Here is a 12790-nt window from a genome sequence, read left to right as displayed (position 1 = left end):
CTTAAAGTTAGAATGGTTCAGCCAACCCTAACTATTGCTACTTTCTTAAATGTTAGGATATTTCTGAGGCCATTGGCTCAAACAGGCTTCCTTGGACAGACTTGGCGCAAAACACACCATTTCTGATGTTTCCAAATGAACCCTGGGCTTCACCCTTGAACCTCTATACAGGGACCATTTCATAGTTTTAAGGTTGAAAGACACAAGTCTGTCAAGTTCAACCTAAAAGCTAATGTGTTGATCCAGAGGAAGGCAAAAACCCCATGAGGCAGATGCTAATTGCCCCATATTAGGGGAAAAATTCCTTCCCGACTCCACATATGGCAATCAGACAAGTTCCCTGGATCAACGTCCCATAACAAAATCTAGTACGGATAACCTGCAATTTTATATCATTTAAGAAAGGCACACACATGCCCTCCTTGAATTTTTTTTAGAAAATTAAGTATTTCAATTTCATGTGGTAGAGAGTTTCATAACCTCATTGCTCACACAATAAAAATTTGCCAACTAACTTCCTTTAGACAAAGTGAATTAGGATCTTTATGCTAGAGTAATTGAATTAACTCTAACTGAAATAGATTAATGCTTTTTTCCTAAATGTTGAAATTTGTTTAAATCCATCAGCTCAAAAAGGCTTTCTCGGACAGACTTGGCGCAAGCTACTCCATTCTGCAGATCCCAAGGGAACCCTGGCCTTTACCATTACACCCCTGTACAGGGATAGATACTTACCATAGGCCCAGGGCTGCATCTACAGAGTAGCTGCTGGCCGGAGGAGCGAGCTTGAGGCTATAGTGGTTGATTCAACTCTAACTAAAGCTTTTTTTTCCTAAATACTGGGATCTGTTTAAGGCTGTTGGCTCAAACAGACTTCCTCGGACAGACTTGGCGCAAGCTACTCCATTCTGCAGATCCCAAGGGAACCCTGGTTTTTACCATTACACCCCTGTACAGGGATAGATACTTACCATAGGCCCAGGGTTGCATCTACAGAGTAGCTGCTGGCCGGAGGAGTGCGCTTGAGACTTGAGTAGTTGAATCAATCCTAACTAAAGGAAAACCTATCTAATGCCACTTTCTTGTTAGGACCTGTCTGAGGCCTATGGCTAAAAAAAGCTTCTTTGGATAGACTTGGCAAAAGCCAGTCTATCCTACAGGTTCCAAAGGAACTCTGGCCTTCACTCTTACAGCCCTGTACAGTGATAAAGACTTATTACAGGGCCTTGATTGCATCTACATAGTAGATGCTGACTGGAGGGGCAAACTTAAGGCTAGAATGGTTCAGCCAACCCTAACTATTGCTACTTTCTTAAATGTTAAGATATTTCTGAGGCCGTTGGCTCAAACAGGCTTCCTTGGACAGACTGGGCGCAAAACACACCATTTCTGATGTTTCCAAATGAACCCTGGGCTTCACCCTTGAACCTCTATACAGGGACCGTTTCATAGTTTTAAGGTTGAAAGACACAAGTCCATCAAGTTCAACCTAAAAGCTAATGTGTTGATCCAGAGGAAGGCAAAAACCCCATGAGGCAGATGCTAATTGCCCCATATTAGGGGAAAAATTCCTTCCCGACTCCACATATGGCAATCAGATTAGTTACCTGGATCAACGTCCCATAACAAAATCTAGTACGGATAACCTGCAATTTTATATTATTCAAGAAAGGCACACACATGCCCTCCTTGAATTTTTTTTAGAAAATTAAGTATTTCAATTTCATGTGGTAGAGAGTTTCATAACCTCATTGCTCACACAATAAAAATTTGCCAACTAACTTTCTTTAGACAAAGTGAATTAGGATCTTTATGCTAGAGTAATTGAATTAACTCTAACTGAAATAGATTAATGCTTTTTTCCTAAATGTTGAAATTTGTTTAAATCCATCAGCTCAAAAAGGCTTTCTCGGACAGACTTGGCGCAAGCTACTCCATTCTGCAGATCCCAAGGGAACCCTGGCCTTTACCATTACACTCCTGTACAGGGATACATACTTACCATAGGCCCAGGGCTGCATCTACAGAGTAGCTGCTGGCCGGAGGAGCGAGCTTGAGGCTATAGTGGTTGATTCAACTCTAACTAAAGCTTTTTTTTTCTAAATACTGGGATCTGTTTAAGGCTGTTGGTTCAAACAGACTTCCTCAGACAGACTTGGCGCAAGCTACTCCACTCTGCAGATCCCAAGGGAACCCTGTTTTTTACCATTACACCCCTGTACAGGGATAGATACTTACCATAGGCCCAGGGTTGCATCTACAGAGTAGCTGCTGGCCGGAGGAGTGCGCTTGAGGCTTGAGTAGTTGAATCAATCCTAACTAAAGAAAAACCTATCTAATGCCACTTTCTTGTTAGGACCTGTCTGAGGCCTATGGCTCAAAAAAGCTTCTTTGGAAAGACTTGGCAAAAGCCAGTCTATCCTACAGGTTCCAAAGGAACTCTGGGCTTCACTCTTTCAGCTCTGTACAGCGATAAAGACTTATTGCAGGGCCTTGATTGCATCTACATAGTAGATACTGACTGGAGGGGCAAACTTAAGGCTAGAATGGTTCAGCCAACCCTAACTATTGCTACTTTCTTAAATGTTAGGATATTTCTGAGGCCGTTGGCTCAAACAGGCTTCCTTGGACAGACTGGGCGCAAAACACACCATTTCTGATGTTTCCAAATGAACCCTGGGCTTCACCCTTGAACCTCAATACATGGACAGTTTCATAGTTTTAAGGTTGAAAGACACAAGTCCATCAAGTTCAACCTAAAAGCTAATGTGTTGATCCAGAGGAAGGCAAAAACCCCATGAGGCAGATGCTAATTGCCCCATATTAGAGGAAAAATTCCTTCCCGACTCCACATATGGCAATCAGACTAGTTCCCTGGATCAACGTCCCATAACAAAATCTAGTACGGATAACCTGCAATTTTATATTATTCAAGAAAGGCACACATATGCCCTCCTTGAATTTTTTTTAGAAAATTAAGTATTTCAAGTTCATGTGGTAGAGAGTTCCATAACCTCATTGCTCACACAATAAAAATTTGCCAACTAACTTCCTTTAGACAAAGTGAATTAGGATCTTTATGCTAGAGTAATTGAATTAACTCTAACTGAAATAGATTAATGCTTTTTTCCTAAATGTTGAAATTTGTTTAAATCCATCAGCTCAAAAAGGCTTTCTCGGACAGACTTGGCGCAAGCTACTCCATTCTGCAGATCCCAAGAGAACCCTGGCCTTTACCATTACACGCCTGTACATGGATAGATACTTACCATAGGCCCAGGGCTGCATCTACAGAGTAGCTGCTGGCCGGAGGAGCGAGCTTGAGGCTATAGTGGTTGATTCAACTCTAACTGAAGCTTTTTTTTTTCCTAAATACTGGGATCTGTTTAAGGCTGTTGGCTCAAACAGACTTCCTCGGACAGACTTGGCGCAAGCTACTCCATTCTGCAGATCCCAAGGGAACCCAGGTTTTTACCATTACACCCCTGTACAGGGATAGATACTTACCATAGGCCCAGGGTTGCATCTACAGAGTAGCTGCTGGCCGGAGGAGTGCGCTTGAGGCTTGAGTAGTTGAATCAATCCTAACTAAAGAAAAACCTATCTAATGCCACTTTCTTGTTAGGACCTGTCTGAGGCCTATGGCTCAAAAAAGCTTCTTTGGAAAGACTTGGCAAAAGCCAGTCTATCCTACAGGTTCCAAAGGAACTCTGGCCTTCACTCTTACAGCCCTGTACAGCGATAAAGACTTATTACATGGCCTTGATTGCATCTACATAGTAGATGCTGACTGGAGGGGCAAACTTAAGGCTAGAATGGTTCAGCCACCCTAACTATTGCTACTTTCTGAAATGTTAGGATATTTCTGAGGCCGTTGGCTCAAACAGGCTTCCTTGGACAGACTGGGCGCAAAACACACCATTTCTGATGGTTCCAAATGAACGCTGGGCTTCACCCTTGAACCTCAATACAGGGACAGTTTCATAGTTTTAAGGTTGAAAGACACAAGTCCATCAAGTTCAACCTAAAAGCTAATGTGTTGATCCAGAGGAAGGCAAAAACCCCATGAGGCAGATGCTAATTGCCCCATTTTAGGGGAAAAATTCCTTCCCGACTCCACATATGGCAGTCAGACTAGTTCCCTGGATCAACGTCCCATAATAAAATCTATTACCACTAACCTGAAATGTTATATTATTCAAGGAACATTTTTCATCAAGCAGTTTTCACCGGAAATGTGTTGCACAACTGTTTGAATCTCAGTAAATTCCTGCACAACTTACATTTGAATACTCTGACCTTTTTACACCCACTCTTTTAACTTCTTAAATAGTGAACAGAGCTTATCTGGACCGCTTGTGGCTTAGCTTTACCTGAAAACTTATTACAAATTAGGCTGGAAAAGTGGTGTAAAATAGGACTGAAATTGACTCCATCTTTTGACTGGAGTACATTTCTTGAGGTGTAGTACGTCAGCTTTAAGGGGATATTTCAATAAATGAATGACCCTAGCTGCAGCTATAAAGAATCAAACTGTGCTGTCCTGACCCATTCCTGGGATTGTGTATGGCACTGACATCACCTCAATACTGCCGCAGCCAACAAATGTAATCAGACGGACTGCCCAGCTGAGCGCACTGAGCTGCTGCAGCTCTGAGATGGTGGAACCTCTTTTTTTTAATTAAATGACCTGCAGCTAGGGACATTCATTTATTGAAAGGGAACAACCCCTTTAAGGATGAGTCAAGTTCATTAAGAGGTTTAGTCTTTTTAATGAATTTGGTGCATGTTCCTCCAATAGGCGCTTCATGAATGCTGGTATAGAAATCCACCAGCCTTGATGAATCGGCCACCATAGGTTTACATGGCATGAGCATATACAGAACAGTTGTGTAGTATACGTTACCAGGCCCTCATGATGCTCTTGGTCCTGGATGGCCTTCCACAGTCTGCTTTCTTGCTTCATCATCTTGAAGGGCTCCACTTTCTTTTCTTCTGGCTGGCATGGTGCGGCTCTATCATCCTGCTCCTTTAACACGAAGGGACGAATGACTGTAAAGCTGCCAGGAGCGTTTTTTTATCCCCTTAGATCATTGTGACACCACAAAGTGATGACATAGACAAGTGGGTGAGTCGCCTTTATTCAGTCATCGGGTGTGGTCAGAAGAAATTAGCATATTCCGTGATGTTACTACAATGAGAACAGACATGAACATTCTATTCGGAACCCGACCGCCATTATCAGCGGAACCTTCACTGCTGTCAGATTGGCACTAAAAACAAAAAGAGACCGCGGTGAACCTGGACAGTAACAATCTACAGGGACAGTGACTGCTAAGCGGACTTCATGTCAGATGTTATGCAGCTTTGTCAGAAAAAAAAACAATAAAATATATAAAAGACAGGCTCCAATAAACCTTAAACACTGGGCTGTAGTCACAGATTCTCCTTCCACCTGCAGCACATTGCTCCCTTGCCTAACCCTCCCCGTCCTGCAGCATGTTTCTCACCGCTTAATTCTCCCACTCCTGCAGCACATCACTCCCCTGTCTAAACCTCCCCCTCTTGCGGCACATTGCTCCCGTCTAATCCTCCCCTCCTTGCAGCACATTGTGCCCTTTCTAAATCTCCCCCTTCCTGCACCACATCGCCCACTGCCAAATCCCCTCTTGCACCACATCGCCCACTGCCAAATCCTGCACTTCCTGCAGCATATCGCTCCCTGCCTAATCCTCTCCTATTGCACTACATCACTCCCCTGCATAAGCCACCTCTTCCTGCAGCACATCGCTTCCCTGCCTAAGCCTCCCCCTCCTGCATTACATCACTCCCCTGCCTAATCCTCCTCTTCCTGCAGCACAGCGCTCCCTGCCTAATCCTCCTCTTCCTGCAGCACATCGCTCCCTGCATGATTCTCCCTATCCTGCATTACATCACTCCCCTGCATAATCCTCCTCTCCCTGCAGCACACCACTCCCCTGGCTAATCTTCCCCCTCCTGCAGCACATCGTTCCCCTGACCCCCTCTTACGTGACATCTTTTCTATCAGTTACATTTGTGAAGTAACTGCTGTCTCCTGTGAGCAGTGGAGAGCGAAGCTGAGAGCCAGGAGGCTCTGCCCCTCTGCCCCTTCTTGCCACATCATCATCCATCTACATCAGGGCTGTCAAACTCAAATATATAGAGGGCCAAAAGGAAGAGTTTAACTCAGAAAAATAAGTCAACACTTTATCAGATGTTTCTGTGAAAACTTGAGTACAACAAATAAGATTTTGTTATTTTCCCTCAGTTATAAAAAAAATAGTTATGAGAAAAGTGTGACAAAAAGGAGTCATAAAATGCACCAAAATGAAATATCACAATTTATGGCTCAAATTGAGGTGAAGCAAGGAAGAGGTTGAGCTTAGCTAATGAGATGCATCAAACATACAGGTGCTTCTCACAAAATTAGAATATCATCAAAAAGTTTATTTATTTCAGTTCTTCAATCCAAAAAGTGAAACTCATATATTATACAGAGTCATTACAGAGTGATCTATTTCAAGTGTTTATTTCTGTTAATGTTGATAATGATGGCTTACAGCCAATGAAAACACAAAGTCATTATCTCAGTAAATTAGAATAATTAACAAAAATCACCTGCAAAGGCTTCTTACGCATTTAAAAAGGTCCCTTTGTCTGTTTCAGTAGGCTCCACAATCATGGGGAAGACTGCTGACTTGACAGATGTCCAGAAGGCAGTCATTGACACACTCCACAAGGAGTGTAAACCACAAAAGGTCATTGCTAAAGAAGCTGGCTGTTAACAGAGTGCTGTATCCAAGCATATTTATGGAAAGTTGAGTGGAAAGAAAAAGTGTGGTAGGAAGAGGTGCACAAGCAACCGGGATAACCGCAGCCTTGAAAAGATTGTTAAGGAAAGGACATTCAAACATTTGGGGAAGATTCACAAGGAGTGGACTGCTGCTGGAGTCATTGCTTCAAGAGCCACCACACACAGACGTATCCAGGACATGGGCTACAAGTGTCACATTCCTTGTGTCGAGCCACTCATCACCAATAGACAACGCCAGAAGCATCTTACCTGGGCCAAGGAGAAAAACACCTGGACTGTTGCTCAGTGGTCCAAGGTGTTGTTTTCCGATGAAAGTAAATTTTGCATTTAATTTGGAAATCAAGGTCCCAGAGTCTGGAGGAAGAGTGGAGAGGCCACAATCCAAGCTGCTTGAGGTCTTGTGTGAAGTTTCCACAATCGGTGATGGTTTGGGGAGCCATGTCATCTGCTGGTGTAGGTCCACTGTGTTTTATCAAGACCAAAGTCAGCGCACCCGTCTACCAGGACATTGTAGAGCCCTTCATGCTTCCCTCTACCGACAAGCTTTATGGAGATGGAAATGTCATTTTCCAGCAGGACTTGGCACCTGTCCACACGGCCAAAAGTACCAATACCTGGTTTACACAACAGTATCACTGTGCTTGATTGGCAGCAAACTCACCTGACCTTAACCCCATAGAGAATCTATTATAGAGAATCTATGGGGTATTGTCAAGAGAAAGATGAGAGACACCAGACCCAACAATGCAGACGAGCTGAAGGCTTCTATCAAAGCCACCTGGGCTTCCATAACACCTCAGCAGTGTCACAGGCTGATCGCCTCCATGCCACATTGCCGCATTGATGCAGTAATTGATGCAAAAGGAGCCTGGCCAAGTATTGAGGGCATTTACTGAACATATATTTCAGTAGGACAACATTTCAGATTTTAAAAACATTTTTCAAGCTGGTGTTATAAAGTATTCTAATTTACTGAGATAATAGCATTAACAGAAATAAACACTTAAAATAGATCACTCTGTCTGTAATGACTCTATATAATATGAGTTTTACTTTTTGTATTGAAGAACTGAAATAAATTAACTTTTTGATGATATTCTAATTTTGTGAGAAGCACCTGTAGTATGCTATATGCCCAATTTTAACAAATGTACTGCAATTTTTCCTGAATGTGTTCAGAAATGTACAGATGTGTAAGCAGACAAATGCAGAGACTTAGGCTATGTGCCCACGATGCAGAAATGCTCCGGATTTTTCCTGAGCGTTTCTGCATCTCCCTGGCAGAAAAAACGCATGCGGATTGTATATGCGGATTGTACATGCGGATTGTATATGCGGATTGTATATGCGGATTGTATATGCGGATTGTACATGCGGATTGTACATGCGGATTGTATATGCGGATTGTACATGCGGATTGTACATGCAGATTGTACATGCGGATTGTACATGCGGATTGTATATGCGGATTGTATATGCGGATTGTACATGCGGATTGTACATGCGGATTGTATATGCGGATTGTACATGCGGATTGTACATGCGGATTGTACATGCGTTTTTCCTGCCAGGGACATGCAGAAGTGAAGCGTTCTTCACATGCATTTCCACATGCGGGTTGACAAGCGCTTTACAAGCGATTTTAGCATCACTTGGAAAGTGCTTGTCAATTTGGTCACACTATAGAAATCCATGAAAACGGCATGGATTTATATAGTGTGACCCCAAAGACTGGTTAAAAATAAAAAAATCTACTGTATAATTGTCTTTTCCCATCTGTCTGTCTGTCTGTTTGTCCGTCTGTCCTGGAAATCCCGCGTCGCTCATTGGTCCGGCAGCGGCCAATCAGCGCCGCGGGATTTCTGAAAAAAGATGGCGGCCGTTAGCGGCTCATCTGCGGGACGGAGCTCAGCGGCGATGCAGCCGGGAGATGAGCGCCGCTCATCTCCCGGCCGGTACCAGCAGAAGGACATCGACCGCCGGACCCATCTGCGGGACGGAGATGCAGCCGGGAACCAAAATCGTGTAGCCAAGATCGGTGATTGGTCGCGGCCGATATTTAAATTTGGCGCCCAAATCGGTGATTGGTCGCGGGCAGCGTCCGCGACCAATCAGTACAGTAGTGTTTAACTTTTGCGGCAAGATCAGTGATTGGTCGCGGGCCAAGACCGCGACCAATCACCGATTTGTGCGGCACATTTAAATAGCGGCCGCGACCAATTGGATGTCAGCGCCGCTCCCCGGTCCTCCCTTCACCCCCTAGCCGCATGGATGTCAGCGCCGCTCCCCGGTCCTCCCTTCACACCCTAGCCGCTGATGTCCCCACAGTATCTGCATGGTGTTACAAAGGTCCGGACATTTGTGTTAAAAATCGCTGATTGGTCGCCGACGCTATTTAAATGTGGCGCCAAAATCGGTGATTGGTCGCGCCCAGCGTCGGCGACCAATCAGCGATTTTTAACACAATTGTCCGGACCTTTGTAACACCATGCGGATACTGTGGGGACATCAGCGGCTAGGGTGTGAAGGGAGGACCGGGGAGCGGCGCTGACATCCAATTGGTCGCAGCCGCTATTTAAATGTGCCGCACAAATCACTGATCTTGCCGCAAAAGTTAAACACTACTGTGCTGATTGGTCGCGGACGCTGCCCGCGACCAATCACCGATCTTGGCTCCACATTTAAACACCGCTGTACTGATTGGTCGCGGACGCTATTTAAATGTGGCGCCAAAATCGGTGATTGGTCGCGCCAAGCGTCGGCGACCAATCAGCACAGCGGTGTTTAAATGTGGAGCCAAGATCGGTGATTGGTCGCGGCCGATATTTAAATTTGGCGCCCAAATCGGTGATTGGTCGCGGGCAGCGCCAGCGACCAATCACCGATTTTTAACACAAATGTCCGGACCTTTGTAACACCATGCGGATACTGTGGGGACATCAGCGGCTAGGGTGTCAAGGGAGGACCGGGGAGCGGCGCTGCGGGTCCGGATACTTCTGCTGCGAGCAGTCGCTCATCTCCCAGCTTCTCGCAGCGGAAGTAGCCGCACAGGCAGCGGCGCTCCCCGGTCCTCACTAATACGATTCCGCTCCCCGGTCCTCACCAATACGATTCGCTGATTGGTCTCGCTCTCCACACGCGACCAATCAGTGATCTTGGCGCTAAAGTTAAACACCGCTCTGCTGATTGGTCGCGGCCGCTGCCCGTGACCAATCACCGATTTGGGCGCCACATTTAAATAGCGGCCGCGACCAATCACCGATCTTGCCGCCACATTTAAACACTGCTGTGCTGATTGGTCGCGGACGCCAGACGCGACCAATCAGCGATTTTGGCGCCAAATTTAAACCCGCTCCGCTAGTTGGTCGCGGATGCCGGCCGCGACTAATCAGCATTACTGGCGCCAAATTTAAACACCGCTCTGCTGATTGATCGCGGTCGCTGGCCGGGATCAATCAGCAGTATTGGCGCCAAATTTAAACACCGCTCTGCTGATTAGTCGCGGTCGCCGTCCGCGACCAATCAGCAATATTGGCGCAAAATTTAAACACCGCTCTGCTGATTGGTCGCGGTCGCCGTCCGCGACCAATCAGCAGTATTGGCGCCAAATTTAAACCCCGCTATGCTGATTGGTCGCGGTTGCCGGCCGCGACCAATCAGCAGTATTGGCGCCAAGTTTAAACACCGCTCTGCTGATTGGTCGCGGTGGCCAGCCGCGACCAATCAGCGATTTTGGCGCCAAATTTAAACACCGCTCTGCTGATTGGTCGCGGGCGGCGATTGCGACCAATCAGCATTATTGGCGCCAAATTTAAACCCCGCTCTGCTGATTGGTCGAGACAGCCGCCCGCCACCAATCAGCAATTTTGGCGCCAAACTTAAACCCCGCTCTGCTGATTGGTCGCGGTTGCCGGCCGCGACTAATCAGTATTGTTGGCGCCAAATTGCCGGCCGCGACTAATCAGCATTATTGCCGCCAAATTTAAACACCGCTCTGCTGAATGGTCGTGGCCGTGACCAGTCACCACTATTGGCACCAAATTTAAACACCGCTTTGCTGATTGGTCGCGACCGGCGGCTGCAACCAATCAGCATTATTGGCGCAAAATTTAAACCCCGCTCTGCTGATTGGTCACGTTCGCTGGCCGCGACCAATCAGCATTATTGGCGCAAAATTTAAACCCCGCCCTGCTGATTAGTCGCGACTGCCGGCCGTGACCAATCAGCGATATAGCCGCCAAATTTCAACACCGCTTTGCTGATTGGTCGCGGTTGTTGGCCGCGACCAATCAGCGATTTTGGCGCCAAATTTAAACACCGCTCTGCTGATTGCGCCCGGTCTGCCGCATACATATTCTAGAATACCCGATGCGTTAGAATCAGGCCACCATCTATAAATCTCTACTTAACTTCCGATGGCCCCCGCAGTCTTGCTTCGCTCCGTCCTGGCTGCCGGCAGATCGCGGTACACTGAAGGACCTGCTGTCACATGACTATGACGTTAGCGCAGGTCCTTCAGTCCATCGCGAGCTGCCGGCATGGGAGGACGAGCGCAGCGGGGGCCGTCAGAAGGTAAATATAACATTTATTTTATATTTTATTCTTTTTTTTGACAGGTTCTATGGTACCCGGGTCCGGAGGAGAGTCTCCCATCCTCCACACGCGGGTACCATCCGCACATTGAACGCATGTATTTCGCATGTGCTTATCTAGTGAAGCGGAATCCATTTGTTCCAATGCAAGTCAATGGCGGCGAAAAAGCAGCGCTTACGCGAAATAATTGGTAGTGCTGCGTTTTTTTCCGCAATGATAATCCGCAGTGGAAATTTCCGCAGCATGTGCACAGCACATGCGGACTATCATTGGGGAACATGGCAGACCGTCTAACATGCGTTTTTAAGCGTTTCTGCAGCGTTTTTGCCATGCCGAAACGCTTAAAAAACGCATTGTGGGCACACAGCCTTAGGCCATGTGCCCACGTAGCGTTTTTGTAGCATTTTTGCGGCATTTTTACGGCCGCGAAAACGTTTGTAGAACAGTCTGCCATGCAAAGCCATGTGAATTCGGATGTGCTGTGCACATGATGCGCTAATTTGCGCGCCGAATTCGCATTACTTTACAAAACGCAGCATGACCATTTCTACTGCGATTACGCTGAAGCTTATTCGCGATGCGTGTGGTATCTGGGAGGAAGACGAGACTACAACTCCTCTTCATCCCGGCTACCACGCGGTGAAAAAAAGAAATAAAAAAGTTAAAAACAAACAAAACCTGTATATTCACCTCTCCGGCGGCCCCCGGTCTGCTCTCCGGTCTCCTCCGGTCTGCTGTCTGTACTGTCAGGACCTGCGGTGACGTCATTTAGTCAGGTGATGGTCGCATGACCGCTGACGTCGGCATCAGGTGATGGTCGCGTGGCCATCAGCTGACTAAATGACGTCACCGCAGGTCCTGACCGTACACTGCGGGACGCTGAAGAGAGAAGACGCGGCCGGGAGCAGACCGGAGGAGACCGGAGAGCAGACCGGGGGCCGCCGGAGAGGTGAATATACAGTTGTTTTTTTTTATTTATTAACGTTTTCTTTTTTTTACTATAGATGCTGCATTTAAAGCATCTAAGTTGTTCACACATTATAGATCCATGTCGGTTGCATGGATTTATATTGTGTGATCAACTTGTCAAGCACTTTTCCAAGTGATGCTCAAAATTGCTTGGAAAAGTGCTTGAAAAAATGCATGTGAAAACGCTTCTCTCTGGCAGAAAAAACGCATGTAAATCTGCATCAAATCTGCTAGGTGTGCACACAGCCTTATAGCTGGTTTTGCTCTGAGCTGAGATGTCCAGGCTGAATAATGCTCTGGGAGCAGAACCCATCAGCAGAATCTGTCTGTTTCCTGCCTTGTAGCAGTGGATCCCGGCTATTTAGCTCACAGAGCATTGTCTACACAAGATAC

The sequence above is a fragment of the Phyllobates terribilis genome, unplaced genomic scaffold (genome assembly GCF_046119375.1).
Source record: "Phyllobates terribilis strain yellow unplaced genomic scaffold, ASM4611937v1 Scaffold_30__1_contigs__length_15301838, whole genome shotgun sequence".
NCBI lineage: Eukaryota > Metazoa > Chordata > Amphibia > Anura > Dendrobatidae > Phyllobates > Phyllobates terribilis.
Note: the sequence above shows the minus strand (reverse complement) of the source record.